Raw genomic sequence first — 23,134 nt, 5'->3', positions numbered from 1 at the left:
GGGCGCGAGCCGCCGCGCGCCGCCCGAGCGGCTTCCGGGCGCGTTGCCTGGACGCGGTTGCCGTGGCAGCCCGAGCTGGAGGCTTTCCCCGCGCCCGCGCCCAGCCCCGCGGCACCGCCCCTCCTCCCTCCGCGTTCCCACACCCAAAATAGCCTCTCCTCCCGCTGCTGTTTCCCACCCAGCTCGCAGCCCAGCGGCTCGGAGTCGGCGGGCGGGGATTTCGCTTATTGGAAAATAAGTCCTGTTGTAGGGCTGGTTGACTTGAAGAGAGGGGTGTTGAAATGGTGCCTGATTAAGATGATAGCCATGGTGCCTGCCCTGTAATTCTCTTCAGAGCCCTAGCATCCGTTATTTACCAAACCTCTTTCCCACAGAAAGCGTTATTATCTACCCCCACCGCCTTCCAAATCGAGGAGAAGTTATTTTATGAGGCCACCGTCTGGGAAACAGCTTGCGCGTTGACGCCCCACCTGTGCAGCGGAACTAACTAACCCTCGAGGCGGCCAAGTGTCATCTAATGAATCACCTTGACACCGGCCACTGGGACCAAGGATCCGGTCTCATGGCAGCAGGCACGACGCAAGAAAGAAAGAACTGCTACCACCCCTCTTCTTCACATGCCTTCCTCCTCCCTTCTGCCTCACCCGCCTCCTAGGGCGTCCTAACTCTTTGCACCTTCCTCTCAATGTGCATTCTGAGCAGGCTGCACACGCCGATCCACTCAGAAATTTGCTTCCTCTCTGTGGGCGGGATGTAAGCAGAGTTGGGGACCCCCACCTACGCCCACCTCCGGTTCGTACCTCTTTCCTGTCGCTAGTATTTACCCAGGAAGGGTGTTCCTATCCGTCTCCTCCACCAGCCACAGCCTCTCCAACCCAGGGAAAGGGAGGACTTGGTAGAAAGACTCTGGGCTGTGGAGTTAGGCTGAGTTGTTCTGGAATCCTCTCTCCAACAGTTACTTCTATGTGGTCTTGGATATTCTGTTTCCATACCTATAAAACGGGATAATATCCCCACCAAGGGCTAATGCATCCATAACATTCAGTGAACAATGCTTATTGGATGCTTGTCAAATTCTAGAAACTGTGCATGCACAATGGTGAAAAAGAAAAAGAGACACGAATCTCTGCTCTCATAGAGCTTACAGCCGGAAACACATCAATCAAATAACCACAGACAGCATGAAACTGACATTGTGATAAGGAGAGTGCATGACCTTGTGAATTATGTTGTGGAGATCTGACCTAGGAGGATCCCTTTAGCTCAGTGATTATTCTTTCCTTTCTTCCCTTTGATTCCCACTGCCTGGCACATGGTACGCACTCAGTAAATGTATATGGAATTGAATCCTATGTCATCCTGATAACAGTATCACTCAGTTTCCCACTGACTTTCTCCCACTGAAAATATATTTGAAACATACATAACTCTCTGCTATGTCTGGAAAGACGTGCAGGTCTTACGGGAAAGTACTCATTCAAACCCAGAGCCCACCATCAAGAGTCCCAAGAAAGGTTCAAAATGTTTCTGGCCTGTCCCCATTGGGTTGCCTTCCAGAGTGTAAGGTGTGCATCTCAGATGGGCACATGAAAGTCCCCTCTGCCTCATTTCTTCCACCACCCCCCCCCCCCCGCCCTTACTATTCCACTCCCTCCCCTGGTCCCAGCTCCATTCTGCCACTCCCCCTTGATTCAGAACTGCAGGGCACCCATTCCTGGCTTCCTAGGAGAATGGCAGCAATCCTTATAACCCTCAGAGTAGAGCATATGTAAAACAGAGGAAACTCCCTCCTGTACTTCTGCTGGCCTTCAAAGCATAACTTTATGCTGTAATTGCCACAAGACTCCATCACTCTCAAGGGTAGAGAAGAAGAGGACCTGGTAAATGAGGGCCCTTGCTACGTATATATACCATTTCATTCTGGCTGACTTTAATTTCCTTTAAAAAAAATCATATCAATTAGCATAAATAGAATCCAAAATTTTAAAAGATTCATTAGTAAGAAGACAAATAATTGTAGCTCTTGCAAACTCTGAATTCCTCAATAGGAATCCTGAAGTTTCATAGTATAGTAGAGCCACGACTTCCCACTTCTGACCTTTTCTTCCCCCTTGTTCAGGTGACATGTTTTGAATCCTGAGGAGACACCGTGCACAATGATTTAAGCCTACCTTAATTTTTTTCCAACTCAAACTATTTCTGTAGGATAAATTTCAAAGAACTATCTGTTTTTCCAGAATTGTTTGATTGTGACTCATTACAGGAAATGGATTTTTTTTTTTTGCATTACTTTAATTTAAAAGCTATGATGTATCACAAATTATTTAATACTGGCACAGATTAACAAAAATAGTTTCATCAAAGAGAGCAATTTTATAAACTTGATGGTTGTCATACTATTCAGCAACCAGTTATTAAATACAAATAACTAGTGCAGTGTATTTTGCTAGACGCTGTGGAAAATTTTTTTAAGTGATTTATGGCACAGCTGAGGGGTTTTGTTTGTTTGTTTGTTTTTTGCTGTTGTTGTTTGGCTGCACCGCACTGCTCGTGGGATCTTATTTTCCTGACCATGGATCGAACCGGTGCCGCCTGCAATGGAAGCGTGCACCAGACCGCCAGGGAATTCCCACAGCTGAGTTCTGGTCCTACCTGTGTCTCAGCACCACCAAGAGTCACGAAGATATGATACGCGGGGCTTCTATGAGGCCAGTGAGCTGGCTCATCTAGGGGAAGGTCAAGGGACTGTATAGGTCAAAAGTGGTATTTGTAAAAAGGCTGGAAAGCAGGTGGACCAAGAATGTGGTGAGCCCTGCAGGGTGGTTAGCACTTTATCTCTAACTAAGGCTTGTTACTCAGTGGGGTGTCAAGATCCATTGTGAGGTGTGTCACACAGTGTCACACAGTGTTCTTCACCAATAATAAGGTGCTAAAAGATTGACCCACAAGCAATGGTCATATATAGGAACCAGAAAGAGGAAGAGGGTTCCCACAAAGGGAACAACGAGGAAGAACCAGAGATGTTAGGGACGTCAGAGAAGCTCCAGGTGGAAAGTTTGGTGACAAGTGCCACAGAAGTCAAGAAAATTTAGTGAATAGAAGGTCACTGGTGACCTTCATGGGTATTTTTGAGTGATTGGACTGCTGTGGGTTAAGAAAAGACTGGCTGCCAGAGAAATGCAGGAGGAGGTGTGGGTCACTCTTTAGAGAAGTTTGGTAGTGCAGGGAAGGTGAGAAATAAGGTCAAGAGAGAGGTTTTTAGTGCTAAGTGAACATTTTCAAGATAGAAGAAAATACGTTTTGCATTTATATGTGCTGTTGGAGTCATGAAGAAACGGAGAGCACAATACCTCATTTTGCACTGACTAACTCAATCTAAATTCTGCCACTAATTTCATCATCACCATATCCATTTCCTTTTAAAAAATCTTTCATCAAATAAGAGAAATCTTACATTGAACAAAGGTGGGGTTCAGACCTTGAGACATTATTCTCTTAATAATCAGTTAATAAAATATGTGTTATTCTTTATGGCTTTTCTTTGGTGGTTTTCTTTGTTGATAATAGTAACATCTTAGAATTAAGGAAATCCCTTGTTTTCCTCTTTTATATATAAAAATAATGGATTTTTCACATGTTTTGAGTAAACTGTAATTGACTTATCTGTTTTTGCTAACAGCTTCCCTTCATGTGTTGGCTAATTCTCTCAAATATTATGTTTTGCTTATGAATTTGTTGGTATCTATCCATCTCACAAGGGTTTTTTAAGTAATTATAATTAGGGCACAACCAGCAGGGAAGCATAAAGTATTGGAAGACTCTTCCTAGTAGTGCAGTAGTGTTAACTTAGGAGGTGTTATCTATGTCTTAACTTAGGTAATTGCTGGTGTACATAGCAGGGCAAAGGCAGCCTGGGTTGTGTTGAAACAGCAAACAACTGAGCCTTAACATAATACTACTCACTAGAGAGTGAAATCTGGAATAAAGGAGGATTTATCCAAAGAGTTTATGGCCAGAAGTTCTAGAATAACCTTATAATTAAACTGATTCATCCAAAACCCATTTCATTGGCAAGGGGAGGGAGCACTGTAGAAAATTCCGTTGCACATTGATTTTTTTTCCCAAACTGATGCAAAATATTTATTCCAAGTTAGTTATTTTATGCAGTAGTTTCCCCCCTCAACAGACTCATGATAACCATATCTTTTAAATCTGTAAATAATGTTATCAAAATAATCTTAATCTTTGAGATCTCACAAAAATGTATATTTTACAATCCACCCTGAATATCAAGGCTGCAAGAATAACACAACATTTCCTATATCCAAATATTTTACAGTTGTACCCAGAAAGAAAAAAAAAAAAGTGAAAAAACCCTATATGCTGGGTTAAGGGCTAACATTACCTGAGCAGCCGGAAACAAAATAAAATATCCAAATTATTAGCATTCATTTAATACAATTATAACTTCAATAGTCACTTTGTCATTGACAATGACTGCTTGAGCACAGGGGTGAGTGCCCCAAGGGCTGGTAGTAGAAGCTGCTGCTGCAAACCTGTGTCTCCTCCTCTCTGCCCTGCCAGATCCCACTTGTGCATCGCGCCCCATATATACTGTGTGTATGTGTGTGTGTTTTAAAAATCTTTCCCACCACACAAAGTTCTCTTAAGCAGATAACAGGGAAGAACAACAACAAAAGCTAAACAAGCCAATCCCTCGCTCTCTCTTTGGGATATGATTATTTCCCTTGTGCATGAAGTATTCAACAACAACATAAGAAAAAGAAAAGGAAAAGAACGATTTCTTCTGTATAACCCCTAAACACACAAGCTGAGTTTACTGGGTCAGATTTAACAGTAAGCATTGATATGCCTACTTCCAGGCATCGTCATCAGATGTTTCACTGCTACTGGTTTCCGTGTCGTCTGAGTCCTCAAACTCTGCTTTACAAGTGTTTCTCCAAGGGGAGAACAGGCTAGAACTTTGGCTCTGCAAGAAGCCATTCTTCCCAAAGCCATTTCTTCTCAGCTCCTCTGTCTTCATGTGGAACTCTTTGAGCTCATCCTCTGTGAGGGGAAGGCAATTCTCATCATTTTCAGGATACTCCTGCCATCCCATTGCTTTCAATAACCTGTGCTCTGCTTCCAAAGAGTGAGAGAGGACCTCCCCTTCGTCTTCTCCGGGGAGAGCAAGACCATTCTGATGACAGCTTTCCTGTCCATTTTCTTTTGCTTCAGGTGTGCTGTTGTCCTCTGATTCCTCCAGCTTCTCACAGTCTCTGCTCTCTGAGAAGTCTCCATTCCGGTCATCCTTCAGAGTCTTCAGGAACTCGCTCTTCCTGTCAGGAGTTCGGCGGGTCAACTTGGTCAGACGAGAGGAGCTGATCTCAATTGGAGGAGTGGTGCTGGCGGGGACTCTCTTTGGGAGAGCTTAAAACTATACCCCCAGCCAGTACTACTGGTTTGGTAACAGAGATTGGATTGGTAAAAGCAGACTCCTGGCTAGAGGAAAGGGATCCTGATTTGTGTTCCATTCTGTTAGCTTTCCACGCACTGGGCTTGGATGGAGGTGGTACAGGCTGAGGAACCAGGTTCTTATAGACACTTGGAACCATGGTTGACAATTTGTTTCCATTTGCATGGTGAGATCCTGGTGAGGTGAATGCAGCAGAGAAAGCAGCAGCAGGTTCTTCTTTGGAAACTTTTTTGATGACTAGCATTTTGGAGGGCTGCTTGGCACTAGGTGGGTTTTCCCACACTCCAGAAGGGGTCCCAATGGGTCTGCATGGTTGATTCTGTTTGCAAGCTTCTGGATTCAAAGAAGGAAAGTTGTCTTCTTCAAACTGCAACTTTTCCACCTTATCATCTTTCTTCTCTTCCCTAATCTCTGTAGGTGGCTCTTCCTGAAAGGCACAGCCTTTCCGGGAGTGGAAGCTGCCATTCCAGTGGCGATGGTTCCCTGTGCCACCCCACTATGCTGGCTCATGCCGTCGTGACCTCAGGAAGAGCCGTGCCAACCGGATAGGTTCCCTGTGATTCCAGCATATGCTCCCTTAGAGACACCAGAGTCCACGGAATCGTGGCGGAATAGGGAGGGCTGGTGCCAGGAATCTCTTGTCGTTCGTAGAGGTCCATTGTTAAAAAAGCCATCAGAGGAATTATGTTGACGACGGCTTACTCCAAGTCTACCATCTCCTCGGGGTAGGTGCTCTCCGTGTTTTTCGAAGGTGGCCGTAGGTGACTTAGCTGACTGTGGTGTTGAGAAATTTAGCCAAGCAGGAACAAAGTCATGCTGCACCATTTAGGTCCAGTGTCTCTTTTCAACAAGGTGAGGCATCCAACCTCATGGCCAGGATCCCAGAGTGTAACCTCTGTGGTCCTGTTTCCTGACCTCCTTGAGTCTGCCAGCTGGATTTCCACGAGGTTCTCTTGTTAAAATGGTACTTAAAATTAGGCTGGCCAGGAGCAGCACACCTTATGATGAAGCACAAAGAAGCCAGACTCTGTGTGGATCAATTTCTCAGTCCCCTCAATTGCTCACCTTAAACTATCTAGATCCTGACACATTTCCAAAAGGGGAAAGGGGAAGGAGGAACATAAAAAGTATTTGTTACATTTAAAAAATGGAAAGGGGAAAGAGCTATATCAATGTTCACCTCATTCAGCTTCCTTGAGTGATGGCCCTATGATGTTGCTTAAATAGATAATACATGGACATTTGCACATTGAATGCAAACACTGTTCACAGAAAGGTCATAGCTTAGAAAGACAAATGGAGTTCTGTTTGGGCAAATAATGTCACTGAAATGATAGATCAACAATAAAACACTGAAGAGCTATAAAAGATCTTCTGAGCAGTCAACTCTAGTAGCAAAACATCCACATTACAAAGCCCTTAATTTACAAATCTCATTATTCTTACACAGCTGCTAAAACTAGTGTGCAGGTATGTATTTATATTTGACTTATCCTTCAAAATCTAAGAACATAAGAAAGCTTGTTTAAAAAAAAAAAAAAATCAGACAGGAACTTGATATGCTTTTCCCTCCGAAGAATAGCAGTTCTCAAGGCAAATTTCTTGGTATAAAGCTCTCAAATGTTTCTTCTATTTCTTTGGTCTTCACTATTTATAAATTCACAGCAAAATCAAAACAAGTAGAAAGATAGGGCTTAAGGAACAGTCATGGAGAAAGTTCCAAAGTGAGTTTTTCCTCTCTTCAGTTTTCTGTATTTCACTCGCTCTGCCCCTTCCTGAAGACTAAACCGAGTTAATGGAAGGTAATAAGAATCTTCTGCTTCAGTAGAGAAGTCACTTTGCATCCATTTCCAACGTTATTCAATCATTTTAAAGGCCACAGGAATCTATCACTTCGGCTCCCTCCTTCCTTCACGTGCATGCGCCGTTAAGACTCCTGCACATTGATTCTGGAAAAAATTTTCCTTTCAGCAATTTTCAGAAAATAGGCCAAAAAAAAAAAAATATATATATATATATACTGTATAGTCTTTAAGCTCTTCTGAAGTTTCATGCCACAATAGCTCAGTTCAGTATAGCTGAGCAAACAATCATGTTTATTTACCATGTATTAAGCAGTCAGGACACCACAGTTTAGAAAATGGATCCCCACATAAGCTGACACTCTTGTTTCAGCTTCTCTGCCAAGTAGTACATTATTGGACAGTGAACCTTACAGGTACGAGAATTAAGAGACAACTTTCACTTCTGTTCAACAACAAAAAAGAAATGACGGGCTTCCCTGGTGGCGCAGTGGTTGAGAATCTGCCTGCCAGTGCAGAGGACACGGGTTCGAGCCCTGGTCTGGGAAGATCCCACATGCCGCGGAGCAACTGGGCCCGTGAGCCACAATTACTGAGCCTGCGCGTCTGGAGCCTGTGCTCCGCAATGAGAGGCCACGATAGTGAGAGGCCCACGCACCGTGATGAAGAGTGGTCCCCGCTTGCCACAACTAAAGAAAGCCCTCACACAGAAACAAAGACCCAACACAGCCATAAATAAATAATAAATTAATTAATTAATTAAAAAAAAAAAAAGAAATGACAATACCCACTAAATAACAATACACACAACATACATGATACATTATACTCTGTCATGCCAAGCCACACTGAAGTGAAGCAAAGGAAAAATCAGGACTATCAATACTGTCCTTATTGAAATTTTTGATATTTTGGTCTTCATGGATTTTTGGCACTAATTTCAATTTTTAAAGTATTGCATTAAAATATTATTCATCTTCATTACTGAGTTTTTTGGGCACCCCCTTAAATTTTGCACATACATGCCTTACCTCACCTGGGCCCTGGCCCTGATGCTATAATAGCCAGTGTTTATGTGTCAAGCCCTGGGCTAAATGCTTTACCTATAGTATTTAATTTATCCCTTGCAAAAATCCGTGAGTAAAACTGAGGCTTAGAGACATTGCTATGGCTTGTCCAGGTCCCAAAGCTTTATGGCACTAGAAAGGATGAATACACAGATAAAGAATATGGAGGCTTTGTTTGCATGTAAGTTTCAGATAATTTATCTGTAGCTCACACCTTGGCAGATATGAGTCACAGATGAAGAGGCAGTTATTGTGTCTGATGTATAGTGTATAGCTAGAAAGCCTCCTGCTGAGATTTGCAATATTAAGCAGATTTCTAATAGGGAGTGGAAATTTCATCATGATATTTGATAGGGCTGGTAGATCAATAAATGAATTGCTGATAATCTTGATTAGTGGGTGGGATTTTCAGATGTTGGTATTTGATATTCTTTTATTTGAAATACAACATCGATCTTTCATGTTATTGGCCATAGTTAGATTTCATGTAAGAATGATAATGACATATATTGTATAAATTTTAAGTGCTATTTTTGTGGTATGGTGGAATTTGAACCTGGGCACTTCTGATGCCACTGCCTGTGTTTTAACCAGATGCTGGATGGCCTCCCGATGATCACATCAGACTAGGAAGGAAAAATGCATCATAAACTTCAGTACATAAAGTGCGTGGCATAGTGAGACGTGAATAAATGTTGCTTCAGTTCCCCTTTTGTTCCCCCAAGGATTGCACACATCAAAGAATATAAAGAGTAACATACAAAAAATTTTATTTTGGGGAGAGCAAATTAATTTTAACACTCTATCTGATTTCTTACACCTTCACCCAGGTCTACATTGGCAAAGAATGAAGATTTAGTGTAATTTTCCAAATGAACCTGATAAAAGAATCTTTAGTTTGAAGTACACAGAGCCAAAAATATTTTGGGATTTGAGCATCTTCTTAAATAATGAAACTGAAGCAAGTGCTTTATGTGTGCATGCTTGCTAGCAAAAGGTATACAGAGTGCTATTTTTTAAAGTCCTGATTAATAGACAATACATATTCTGCACTTAAAATTAGTATTATGCAGTTGTTCTTACAGGAGAAATACCAAGTGAAACCCTCTTTGTTTCCTCCATTTGGATACACTTTAATTGTTTTCATGTACATATAGCAGATTTCCCAAGTGTAACCCTCTTTGTTTCCTCCATTTGGATACACTTTAATTGTTTTCATGTACATACAGCAGATTTCCCAAGGTAATGGGAATGAGCTGTAGGACTTTCTACCAGGAGCTGTAGCCGCCTCCCACCCCCCATAGTCATGTAATAGGTTTTCATCACGATAGACTCAGGAAGTAACTTTCTCTTCCCCTTAGAATCATAAATTGTAAATTTGACACATTCTTTTTTTTTTTTAAGGAGGATTCACGCTCTGAAGTTCCTAAACACTACTGGTATGTGTTTAGGCTAGTTACTTAACGTCTCTGACTCAGTTTCATCATCTGTAAAATGGCAGTAATGTAGAGCCTACTTCACTGGATTCTAATGGAGATCAAAGGCACTAACTCATGTAAAAAAAACTTTAGGGCAACACTTCAGTTACTATTTTAATATTATTTATTATATCTAATATCATATAAATTTTATTATTACTCTTTTCTCCCAGGACCCAATCAGAAGAGTGAAGGTCTAATTAATATTGGCTCAACTATTTTATCTTACATATGCAGACAGAAGTTGGTAATTAATCTGGTTGACTCACTCCTCACACAATTACTGATGTTGCTTGTCTTGGAACAATTCTGAGTATCCTTTTGGTGTCAGCCGCACCCCAAACCATCTCTTTCCGTTGCACGAAGTTATCAATGTCCTAGTCAAACGGATGTGCAGCGCCTAATATCCCGATCATTTTTGGCTGCACCTAACACAAATTCCAAGTTCTCCTCTAAGAACAATGAGTGAGATTGTCACACTACTGCTTCTGCCTTATTTATCTGAATCCTTCCTGCTCCACCAATATGATTCAACCAAATTAAGCACCCACCCAGGCCCTTGAAAAGGGAAAGAGGCCTATGCATAATACTTGGTGCTGTGGGAAAGGTACAGATGGCATCACTAGCCCATCGTCCTTCCTCCCACTGCCAGTTGAAGTTATTCTGCTCACCATGGACATCTCTGAGGATAAATATAGCCAGCGATGGCTGAGGAGTCAATGATTACCACTGCCACCACCAACACCAGACAGTTATCTGGCCCCTGCTTTCAGCTGTTTGGTTTATTCTCCTGAACTATAAAGTAGGATTTCAAAGCATCACCAGAACAAGGAAGACTTTTACTTCCCTACTCCTGCCACCACCTGACCTGGGTTCTGCCCTCTAAGATTCTTTTCTCCACCTGCCTACCCTGTTCTTAGCACCAGGAGTAGATGTGGCCCATTCCTGACTAGTATCTCTGCCCAAGTCTCTTACATCAGAAGTCAGGGCTGAGCTTTTCCCGGCTTATTTTCTCCCAAATCCAGTCAGAAGAGTGAGCAAATAATTAATATTGGTTTGACTATTTTGTTTTATTTCCATAATTTCAGTACTCAAAAGTTGGAGCATCTTTTTTGGATAGGTCTTAGTGACAAATACAAAAGTCTTGCTAATTCATTATAAGTTTAAAACACAAGGGGCTTCCCTGGTGGCGCAATGGTTAAGAATCCGCCTGCCAATGCACGGCACAGGGAATCGAGCCCTGGTCTGGGAAGATCCCACATGCTGCGGAGCAACTAAGCCCGTGAGCCACAATTACTGAAGCCCATGCGCCTAGAGCCTGTGCTCTGCAACAAGAGAAGCCACCGCAGTGAGAAGCCTGCACACCACAACGAAGAGTAGCCCCCATTCACCGCAACTAGAGAAAGCCCTCGCACAGCAACGAAGACCCAGTGCAGCCAAAAATAAATAAATAAACAAACAATAAATTTATTTAAAAAAATAGAACACAAGCATACACAGTATCTAATCTTAATATAATAAGTTTGACATTTCTTTTTCCAAGGAAGAGTCTACTCTTTTTCCAAGGGGAGAAAATAAAAATGATATCTGTAGAAAATTTTTCACAAGAGATATCAGCTCGCCTTTTGTTAAACTGAAAGAGAGAAAATTATAAATCAAGCTTTAAAAAAACTTCAACACAAGTATTTTTATGAGCAATATTGGATGACATGCCAACTAATAAGACTGCCCATAGTAAGCCCTCTAAAGTTGCAGAAATTACACAAGAAAATTTCATGTAACTGTAGGGCATGATCATCTATATTGAATAGAACCACCAAGTACCTGGCACAGTGAATAAAAAAAAACTCATACCAAGGCAATTCATTTTGAAATTTCTGAACACTAAAGATGAAGATCCTAAAATCTTCCAGACTGTAAGTATATCACAGACAAAGAATCAGGAGTCAGAATGACATCAGACTTCTCAATAGTAATACTGGAAGCAAGATCAGTACCTGTAAAATTCTGAGAGAAACTTATTTCTATTCTAGAATTCTACATCCAGCTAAACTACCCATTGAGTCTGAGGGCAAAATAAAGACATGTTCATATATGCTACTTCCCAAAAATGTACACTTTCTCAGGATTTTACTGAGAAATGTAAACTGCATAAGAAAGTAAGCTAAAAAGAAAGAGACATGGGCCCAGGAAGTGGAAGATCTACTCCAAGATAATAGTAAAGAGAATTCTTAAGAATATGATAAAAGTAATACCAGGACTGATGTCCTGGAGAGCAACCAGTACAGACTAAAGCAAGAAGTAGAGCACCACAGGGAGGATACTTCCAAGAAAATGAGAGAGAAAAAAAGAGAGAGAGAGAAACAGATTATCTAATATGTTTGTACCACAGTGAAAGGAGTTATAGTTCTATCAAAAAGTCTGTAGGGGCTTCCCTGGTGGTGCAGTGGTTGAGAATCTGCCTGCCAATGCAGGGGACATGGGTTCGAGCCCTGGTCTGGGTAGATCCCACATGCCGTGGAGCAACTAGGCCCGTGAGTCACAACTACTGAGCCTGCGAGTCTGGAGCTTGTGCTCCGCAACAAGAGAGGCCGCGACAGTGAGAGGCCCGTGCACCGCGATGAAGAGTGGCCCCTGCTTGCCGCAACTAGAGGAAGCCCTCGCACAGAAACGAAGACCCAACACAGCCAAATAAAAAAAAATAAAAAAAAATAAAAGTTTGTAGATGGGACTTCCCTGGTGTCACAGTGGTTAAGAATCCGCCTGCCAATGCAGGGGACACGGGTTCGAGCCCTGGTCCGGGAAGATCCCACATGCTGCAGAGCAACTAAGCCCATGTGCCACAATTACTGAGCCTGCGCTCTAGAGCCCGCAAGCCACAACTACTGAGCCCCCGCTCACCACAACTAGAGAAAGCCCACGCGCAGCAACGAATACCCAACGCAGCCAAAAATTAATTAATTAATTAATTTTTTTTAAAGTGTTTTTTTAAAAAAAAAGTCTGTAGATGAATTAGTGACAGGTACAAAAAGAACTAAACCAATGGCCAAAAAAGGCAATCGTTAATACTAAGAAAAGAAAAAAGTTGTGTGCAATCACACATAGCTCAGCTGTGAACAATAGACATAATGTAAACATTGATAATCAGTTTAATCAAAAATTGTTACCTCACCATATTGGGGAGATTGGAGGAAAAGTGTATGTGGCAGAAGGTAGACTGAGGCATTTAAGAAAGCTAAATCCTCATCTTCCATAGTAGAAAGTCAATAGATAATAATTAACAGTGAAAGATCAAGAAACATCAGTATAAACATCTTTGACTTTATATACTAAGTATTGATACATGTATTTCTCTGATGCAAAAAAAATTAAAAGAAAACTCCAGAGTTATGAGGAGAAAATCATAGAGTATTTTAAAAATATATGTTCCTATTATTTTGAAAATCCTCAGGTTATTTACTTAAGAGTCTTATTACTGCCTTTCTTCCTAGGACGTAATTTCTTTATTTCTATTTCAGGCACTTTCAAGATGTGTAGTTAGCAAACCACAATTCTTCCCTTTGAGAATGGCATTATGAAACCTTTTATAGAAGTTGTAAGACACTAATTTAAAAACCAATTTTGTTCAAAAGAACATAAACCCATTGACTGTATAGCAAATTGTTCCAATTTTAATAATTTTCTGACAAAAAAATCAGTCTATGGCTTTTCCTATCAGTTTTAGCCCATTAAAAATAGAATAGTCAAGATAAGGCCTATTTGATAAATACAAAAACATTTTCCAGATACATAGAATATTCATTTAAGGTATGGTGTGTGTGTGTGTGTGTGTGTGTGTGTGTGTGTGTGTAAATATAATAATGTTTCAAAGCAAGGAAAAAGAAAAAAATTATTTTAGTTAGCTTTTTATAAGCTTTACGAATAACGAAAAGCCAGGGAACTTTTTTCCATTACTTGGATAATGAAAATAATTGCCTGCTGAACATATATTACATGCATTATCATGTAACAGAAGGACTCCATGATTCAGAGTGAAATTTTCAGACTTGGGTTCAAATTTTGGCTTCATCTCTTACTAACAGGATGATTTTGGACACATCATTTAATTTTTTTCAGCCTCCATTTCCTCATCTATTGGGAACCTAGACTGTGATAGGCACTATTTTGGGCATAGGGGATACAGTAGTCATGCATAGTCTATGCCCTCATGAAGCTTATATTTTTTTTAACTTTTTTTTTTTTTTTTTGGCCGTGCCACACGGCATGCTGGATCTTAGTTCCAGACCAGGGATCGAACCTGCGCCCCGTGCAGTGGAAGCATGGAGTCCTAACCACTGGACGGCCAGGGAATTCCCGAAGCTTATATTTTAAGTGGGGAGATGATAAGCAAGCAAAGCAATTTTAGATAGTGATGATCCTCATGGAGAAAATAAAAAGAGCCATAGGACAGTGACCAACGTGGAGCATGTTGGCTAGTTTAGAAAGGATGGCTAGCATGGACTTCTATAAGAAGGTGGTATTTGACTGACACCTAGATGATCTAAAGTCAGCTATGTAAAGATCTAGGGGAAGAGAATTTCAGGCAGAAGAAACAGCCAGTCAAGAAGGGGCTTGGCATACTTGGGGCTAAGAGGAGGCTGGTGTGGCTTAAGCTCAGAAAGAAAGGAAGAGAGGGGGGTACTAGATGGATTCAGAGGGCAGTGTGCCTAGGAGCTTGAAAACTGCAGTAAAGAGCTTGGGTTTTATTTGAGATGAGAATCAAAAGACAGTTTTAAGCAGGGGAATAACCTGATCTGATTTGCTCTGGTGGCTGTCCTGAAAATGAATTACAGGAGGGCATAAGAGAAAGCAGAGAAACTAGTTTTAAGCTATTGGGTGTATTGTAATGATGATGTAATTGGTATGATTATGGCTCGGATTACAATGGTTGCAGGGGAGATAGGGATAGAACTGGACTGATTTTGGATATAATGTAAAGGTAGAGTTAAGCAAACTTGTCATGAATTAGTTAGGGATGGAGGAGAGAAAAATCAAGGTGGTTTCTGTTTTTTCAACCTGAGCAACTGGGTAAATTATGATGCCATTTATAAGATGGAGAATCCTTCGGGAGGATCAAGTTTAGGGGCAGAAATCAAGAGTTCAGTTTTAGACATGTTAAGTATGAGATGTCTATTAGACCTCTAAGAAGAACTATCAAGCTGGCAGCTGGAACTATGAGTTTGGACTCTGGGGGAGAGTTTGAGCAGAAGATATTGTTTGATTAGCATTAGCATATAGGAGGTACTTAAAGTCAAGGGACTGGATGAGATCATCTAGGGAAGACCCTGGGGCAGAGAAAAAGGAACCAGATTCCGGAATCAAGAATCAAGAACCCAGAAAGGAAATTGAGAAGGAGGAACCTATGTAGGTGAACGAGAGTCAGGAGAGTATGGTGAGGCAGCAGGCAAAGAAGAGTTTCAAGGAGGTCAGTGGGGTCAAAGGCTGCTGAAAAGTTTCAGAAGTTAAGGCCCCAAAAGAGAGAGATGGATTTGGCAACATGGAGGCCACTGGTGACCTTGATGAGGGCTGTTTCAGTGGAGTGGTGGAGATGGAATCTGTTTGAGCAGGTTGACGAAAAGATGGGAAATGAACGAAGAAGTAATGACCATAGACAATGCTTTCAAGGAGTCCTGCAATGAAGAGGAGCAGAAAAATGGGAAGGTAACCAGAAAGGTTTTTTTAGTTTGCTTTTTGAAATAGAAGACGTTGGAACAAGTTTTCTTTCTGATGTAGTGATCCAGTAAAGGGAGAGAAACCAGTGATGCAAGAGAATCATGATTTTAAAATCCTGACAGTTGAATAATGAAATACAAGTCACTTAAACTATATGAAAAACTTCCAGCAAAAACTCCCTAATTCTGAACAGTTCTATGAAGATTTCTGGTGTTTTGTTAGCTTTTTCTCAGTCCTTGTTTCCAAGCATTTAATCTTGAGTTTACATGTATCTAGTTTTTTGCTTGCTGAGACTTTAACTTTCTTCATAATCCACACTTGTCGTAGATAATAAGTCTGTGTCCACATGAGGTATCATTTCACTGTGATTAAGAGATCAAGTCCTTGAGTCGGACTGGCTTGGATTAAGCCTCAGCCCTGCCACTTGGTAGCTGTATGGTCTTGGGCAAGTTAATTAAAATCTCTGAGCTTTAGTGTTCTTTTCAATCAATATTATTAATAATAATACCTATTTCATTAGGTTGTTCTGAGGCTTAAATAAGAAAATATATGTAGTAGGCATTCCATAAATAATAGCTGACCGTGAGCCACAATTACTGAGCCTGCGCGTCTGGAGCCTGTGCTCCGCAACAAGAGAGGCCGCGATAGTGAGAGACCCGCGCACCGCGATGAAGAGTGGCCCCCGCTTGCCGCAACTAGAGAAAGCCCTCGCACGGAAACGAAGACCCAACACAGCCATAAATAAATAAAATTAAAAAAAAAAAAAGCTGATATTATCATTACCACATAGACAAATAAAAAACAAAATGAAAAAAATATTAATGCAGTTAAGATATTCACAATTTTGAGTCAATAAATTGCCTAATGAATTCAGTAAATGACAGAAGTTTCTTCTGAATCACCCAAGTAATCTTTGCTTTCATACAGCTTTCAAAAGGTGTGCATTAAATGTTCTGGGCACTAGATACAGGTGGTGTTTGCACAAAGCATGAATGTAGATGTATATTGTATACTTTAATACATGAATTGTATACTTGAAAATGCTTAATTTTATTTTCATGAATTTTACATGCATAAAAAGTATGCATTGGACACCTGCTATGTGCCAGGCATATACTGTGTGCCTCTACCTTATTTTGTTTATGAAAATATAAGCCACAATGAACTTTCTTTTCCTTTCTTGGTCAAGAACATCAAATTTAAGCAGAGATAGATGACAGATCGATGGATGGATGGATAGATAGATAGGAGATAGATAATCAGGGTTTGGTGGTTTAGAAAATCTGTCTTCAAGGAAAGAGCTTAAAGACCTCAATACTTTTTCCTAGGCAGGCCCAAAGGCTCCAGGTATTGGCCAGAAATAAATATGAGGGATAGTCAAGCATCAAAGTCCAAGAAGGGCACATTTTCAAACAAGGATTTAGATTGATATTTTAGACAAAAGAGCTAAAATTCAGGAGGAGATCCTGTGAGGAAAGGAGACTTGGGAGAAGTCTCAAGCAGCACCAGGGAGAGCTCCCAGCCAGTAGCCGTTTCCTACTATACCCTAAGAAGAAGCTACCCATTTTCTTTTTTTTTTTTTAAAGATCTTTTTTTGATCTGGACCATTTGTTAAAGTCTTTATTGAACTTGTTACAATATTGTTTCTGTTTTATGTTTTGGTTTTTTGGCCGCAAGGCATGTGGGATCTTAGTTCCCTGAACAGGGATGGAACCTGCACCCCCTGCATTGGAAGGCAAAGGCTTAACCACTGGACCCCCAGGGAAGTTCTGAATTTAACCATTTTCCTTCAGAAACTCGGGTTTTCCTCAGCTTGTTCTTCTTTCAAAGTAGGATCACCTAAAACTTAAGGACTTTTCTGACCTCCAGTGATAGGGACCACATCTGCTTCCACACAAGAACCTTTGGTCAAGTTTTCAAGAGACCCAATTCTACCTAGAACATTGCTACCCAAAGTGTGGTCTGTCCTTGAGACTGTCATACTGAGTGAAGTAAGTCAGACAGAGAAATAGAAATATCATATGACATCACTTATATGCGGAATCTAAAAAAAAAATAATACAAATGAACTTATTTACAAAACAAAAACAGACTCACTGACTTAGAGAACAAACTTATAGTTACTGGGGGGTAGGTGGTGGGGGTGGGATAGTTAGGGAGTTTGGGATTGACATGTACCTACTGCTATATTTAAAATGGATAATCAACAAGGAACTACTATATAGCACAGGGAAGCTCAATATTATGTAACAACCTAAATGGGAGAAGAATTTGAAAAAGAACAGATACATGTATATGTATAACTGAATCACTTTGTTGAACACCTGAAACTAACATAACATTGTTAATCAGCTATACTCCAATATAAAATAAAAAGTGAGGGCTTCCCTGGTGGCGCAGTGGTTGAGAATCTGCCTGCCAATGCAGGGGACACGGGTTCGAGCCCTGGTCTGGGAAGATCCCACATGCCGCGGAGCAACTAGGCCCGTGAGCCACAAATACTGAGCCTGCGCATCTGGAGCCTGTGCTCCGCAACAAGAGAGGCTGCGATAGTGAGAGGTCCGCGCACCGCGATGAAGAGTGGCCCCCACTTGCCACAACTAGAGAAAGCCCTCACACAGAAACGAAGACCCAGCACAACCATAAATAAATAAATAAAAATAAATAAATAAATTAAAAAAAAAAAAAGTGAAAACAGAAACAAACAAACAAACAAAACCAAAGTGTGGTCTGTGAACCAGGAGCACCAGCATCGCTTCTGTGTTAGAATGCAGATTCACGGGTCTCGCAGCAGATCTACACAACTGAATCTGCATTTTAACAAGATTTCCAGTTGATTCATATGAACCGTAAGTACCGAGAAGCATTTGCCTGGTGAACATGACCCCACCAGAATCCGGTAGACTCTTCAAGAGCCTTGTGTTTTCACTGGATAAGAAACTGGTTCAGGAGGTAGGAAGGCTGGTCATTAGAACCATTGGGAAAAATCTGGAATTTTGTGTTCTAAAAGAACCCTAGTCATGTCTTGCCATTTGGAATTTATAAGGAATATCTATTTGATTATATAATGACTCATAAACAGGAAGACGTGATAAAAAGGAACAAACAAATGGGAAAATTCTCTCTAGGCTGATATTCAGCATGCAACAATATGCAACAGATATTCAGTATGACACTTGTTTATTTTTCCATTAAACTCAGCTGTCCTAATTTGAGAGTCTCCAAAAATATCAGTTGCTATTTAGCTTCCCTCAGTTAAGAGTCGTTTAATTTTTTTAATAGACAATGAAGTTGATTCTCATCACCGCAGAAGGGAGAACAGAGTGTCATAAAGTCACAGAAGGATGACCCCACCTACACATGGTCACAGTGCCATGACTGGGGGACACTGTGACTAAAGGCACGTTCTGGTCATATAAACTTACAGGGATACGATGGGGATTGCTAGAATCAGCACTAGAAGCTGCATAGAAGTGATGTGTTTCCTGCATGTGCTTGCTTTTTGCATTTCAATTTCCCAGCAGAAACATTTTTGTCCTGCTTCTTAGATGGCAGTCCCCAAGGAGTGATTCTCCATTTTTCTCTTGCAATGGATTTTCTAGGTCATCATTTCAGGTAAACTCTCTGTGAATCAATCAAGTATACACCAGGCACTTTCTCTGAGTCCAGCTCTGGGCTGGGGAGTGTGAAGGGGAAAGGGAACTAGGGAGTGAGACACAAAGTATATTTAAGTTGCATGATTCCTAGCCTTGAGAGGTTTCTTGTCTTGCTGGCCAGAGTTAAAAAAGACATACCAAAACAAACAAACAAACAAACCTACACACACACAAACAAACAAAAAACCCAAGAAACCATTGGGAAGAAATGAAAGAGTATTATAGTGCTAAATTATATAGTTCATACTCTGAGTGCTAGAGAAGGTCAGGAAAGAATGAGTTCTTTTCCTCTGAAAAGAGGAAAGGAAAGCTTAAAATGGGCTCTGATGAATGTGTGGCATTTTAATATATATAAGTGGGATGAGAGTAGTTCCTAGAGAGGAAAAAAGGAGAGTAAAGGTGAGTTATTTAATATCGCTTAATCTGACTTTTTACTTCCCTAAATGGGAAAAAGAATAATAGTATTTGTTTTGGTTGACTCATAGGTTTTTATGCAAATTACATGAGATGGTGTTTGTAGATGTTTTACATCCAAATAGTTAATCCAATGGATGAAATGATTCAGTAACCAAAACTATCAGTAGTGATTTAAAATCAGAATATCAATTTCTGATTTTATAACTAACTGAAGAAAAAATAGCCAAAAGGGTTGTATCAGTCTTCTACGTAAGGTTTTTTTCCTGCAGTCAGTCTATCCAGAAACCAAATTACAAATCAAAAGGAGAGTGATGATCCCGATAATACTGGCCACCGTTTATTGTATACCAGTGTCTTGGGCTCCTTGCCCATATGGCCTTGCTGATTCCTTGCCCCAGTCCTGTGAGGAGGAAACATCACTGCCACTCTGCACTAGCCAAGCTTCACAACCAATAAGTGATGGAGCCCAAATGTAAACTCATGCTCATCTGGCTTCAAAGCCCAAGCTCTTACCCCTATCTTACCAGGTTTAAAAAAGGAATCAGAGTAAGAAGTTCTTCATTAAAGTTTTTCCTACCATGCCTATTGTTAGCACGAACAAGATTGAGAGGAAAAATAGCTGAAAAAGTGAACTGAAGTGGTTGTTATACTGGTCTTGAGAAGCACTTTTGAGTTATTGATCAGACTAAATTCTAACAACCTTTCTAAGCTTTCTTAACTCACTCTTGGAGAGACTAGATTCCAGAGAGACCACAGAACTACCATGCTTATCCCTGTGAATTAGAGAATATTGTTTTCTGAAAGGGGAAACACTGAGTTACAGCTGACGAATTTAACTGGTTGTGAGAATCAGTTTGGGTAAGTTACAAGGCATCTCTTTCCTACATCAGGTAGGTTTTCTGTTGCCACTTCATTGCCTCACCTCTGCAGCTAGTCCATAAGCCCAGTCTTAGAACTACCTCCCAGCTCGTGTTGTATCTTCAATGTACCATGAAGTTTATACTAGAATATTCATTTGGTTCCTAGAATAGAAAGGCTTAATGCCTTCCTGGAAAAGCAGAATGAGTCTTTTTTTTTTTTTTTCCTACTGCTATGTTGATCATAGAGTAAGTTTAACACTTAGAACTTGAGGAGGTGACATTAAGAAAATCAAGTCAATATGCAAGGGGAGATGACAGGTTGGGATGGCATTGGAGCCACTGACTCAGTATCCACAGACTCTGGGAGGGGAGGGGCACCGAACCAGGATGCTGGAGAGCTCAGCATTCATCCATTTGAACCTGCAGTGAGCTGAACTCACTTTTTATCTACAGAGTCTCCAGTTTTGATGTTCCTGTATTTCTCAGGATTCTTTGAGGGTAATGACAGAATCTCCTCTAACTGCTTCACCACACACACCCCCCCCCCATTAACCATTTTAGTGGTTCTGTGCACATCACCTGGTAAGACCCACCTGCAGAAGTCTAGGACAGTGGTTTACAAACTCTTCAGCTGCTTACCCACAGAAAGAATTTTGAAAAACTATGCACCCCCATATACAGTTTAAAGCTAACACCTAAAAAATTTCACCATAAATTCAAATCGTTGCAAAAGATATAATTTCTGGCACAATAACATTTTAAAATTGAACTGTTCCAACACACTTTGGAATGATTCCAATATCCTCTAAGCACTACAGCTCTTTGAAATGTACCCGATAGGGTCATTATGAAGACCAAGGACTTAATAGATGACAGTGCCCTGCACATAACAAAGAGTATGTATTTGCTGTGTGTATGGATGTATAGAAAGGTGGAAAGGGGTGGCAAGATGTTAGCAGTTAATCTTAGGAGGGGTTGTAGCAGGTGATATCGATGTCCCACACTGCATCTCCTCAGCCCTTGTTTGAGTTCACACACCCCTGTGGGCCACAGTTTCTGCTGTGCTGAAGACTTTACATCTCAAATGGTGTACCGCTCTGCTTCCCTGCTGGAGAGCTCTCTCCAGCTCAAAGGAGTTTACTAACACTGATGCCTAGACACAACCTGGAACCTGAGGCCACTGACTTCCTCAGGGTCAACGCTCAACCAGTGGGAGACAGGAGGCAGTGGAAAGAGCCCCAGTCCCCCCTGTCCTCTGAGACAACTGTGAAATGTGTTGTACAACTTCCCAGATGGTCCCCCGCAGGATTAAGCCCGGGTGGCCCACTGTCTTATTTTTTTTTTTAATTTTTTTTTTAATAGTAATCTTTTATTTATTTATTTATTTTTATATTTATTTTTGGCTGTGTTGGGTCTTCGTTTCTGTGCGAGGGCCTTCTCTAGTTGCGGCAAGCGGGGGCCACTCTTCATCGCGGTGCGCGGGCCTCTCACTGTCGCGGCCTCTCTTGTTGCGGAGCACAGGCTCCAGACGCGCAGGCTCAGTAGTTGTGGCTCACGGGCCTAGTTGCTCCGCGGCATGTGGGATCTTCCCAGACCAGGGCTCGAACCCGTGTCCCCTGCATTGGCAGGCAGACTCTCAACCACTGCGCCACCAGGGAAGCCCCCACTGTCTTATTAAAGCACACATTATTGCTGTTTTTCCTTTAACTGTCTTTTCAAAGTAAATAAATAGATTTTTTTTATAGCTCATGTGTTGGTTTATTTTGTTTTTAAGAAAACGTATGCTATATTTTTTTAAAAAAATCCATCAGTTTGTCTGATTAGCTTTTTACCTTGACCTTGTATCAGAAAATTATGTTTCAGATTTAATGTATGAAATTCCAAAAGGCCATATCCATGTGTTCAAATTAACTTTTTTTTTTTTAACATCTTTATTGGAGTATAATTGCTTTACAATGGTGTGTTAGTTTCGGCTGTATAACAAAGTGGATCAGTTATACATATACCTATGTTCCCATATCTCTTCCCTCTTGCATCTCCCTCCCTCCCACCCTCCCTATCCCACCCCTCTAGATGGTCACAAAGCACCGAGCTGATCTCCCTGTGCTATGCGGCTGCTTCCCACTAGCTATCTATTTTACATTTGGTAGCGTATATAAGTCCATGCCACTCTCTCACTTCATCCCAGCTTACCCTTCCCCCTCCCCGTGTCCTCAAGTCCATTCTCTACGTCTGCGTCTTTATTCCTCTCCTGCCTCTAGGTTCTTCAGAACCATTTTTTTTGTCTTAGATTCCATATATATGTGTTAGCATACGGTATTTGTTTTTCTCTTTCTGACTCAAAGTAAATAAATAGATTTTTAAACTATGTTTTAGAAAAGCAGCCCCATGGTATGGGTGGGCATTGTTCCTGGCTGTGTGCTCCAGAGCCTGTTCTGTGGCCCTCCTGAGATTCTGTAAGCTATGGAATGTCCCTTTATAAATCTATTTCTGCTTAAAAACAAGTCTTTGGTATTGAGTGTGTTTAGTAACAAGAAGTACAGGAGAGTGGTTCTGAAGGGGTAGTCACTCTGTCACTTAAGGACACCTAAACCCCTCTCAGTCTCTCTACTTTTCCTGTTGCTACCATTAAAAAATTACCATGAATTTGGTGGCTTATCATGGCA

At 41.1% G+C, this 23,134-nt stretch overlaps 1 protein-coding gene and 1 pseudogene across 3 annotated transcripts in view; both read right to left on the bottom strand.

The window, feature by feature from the left end:
- Positions 1 to 23,134, bottom strand: part of FAM81A (family with sequence similarity 81 member A) — a 125,033-nt gene that overhangs the window by 78,692 nt on the left and 23,207 nt on the right. The gene's annotated exons all lie outside the window — the stretch shown is intronic.
- On the bottom strand, positions 217 to 12,243 carry LOC309626807 (vasculin-like protein 1 pseudogene; annotated as a pseudogene). The gene has a single exon. The product of its transcript is annotated as a vasculin-like protein 1 pseudogene (transcript).

This window comes from Balaenoptera borealis, assembly GCF_965194805.1.
Source record: "Balaenoptera borealis genome assembly, chromosome: 3".
NCBI lineage: Eukaryota > Metazoa > Chordata > Mammalia > Artiodactyla > Balaenopteridae > Balaenoptera > Balaenoptera borealis.
This window is presented reverse-complemented; position numbering and strand designations above follow the sequence as displayed.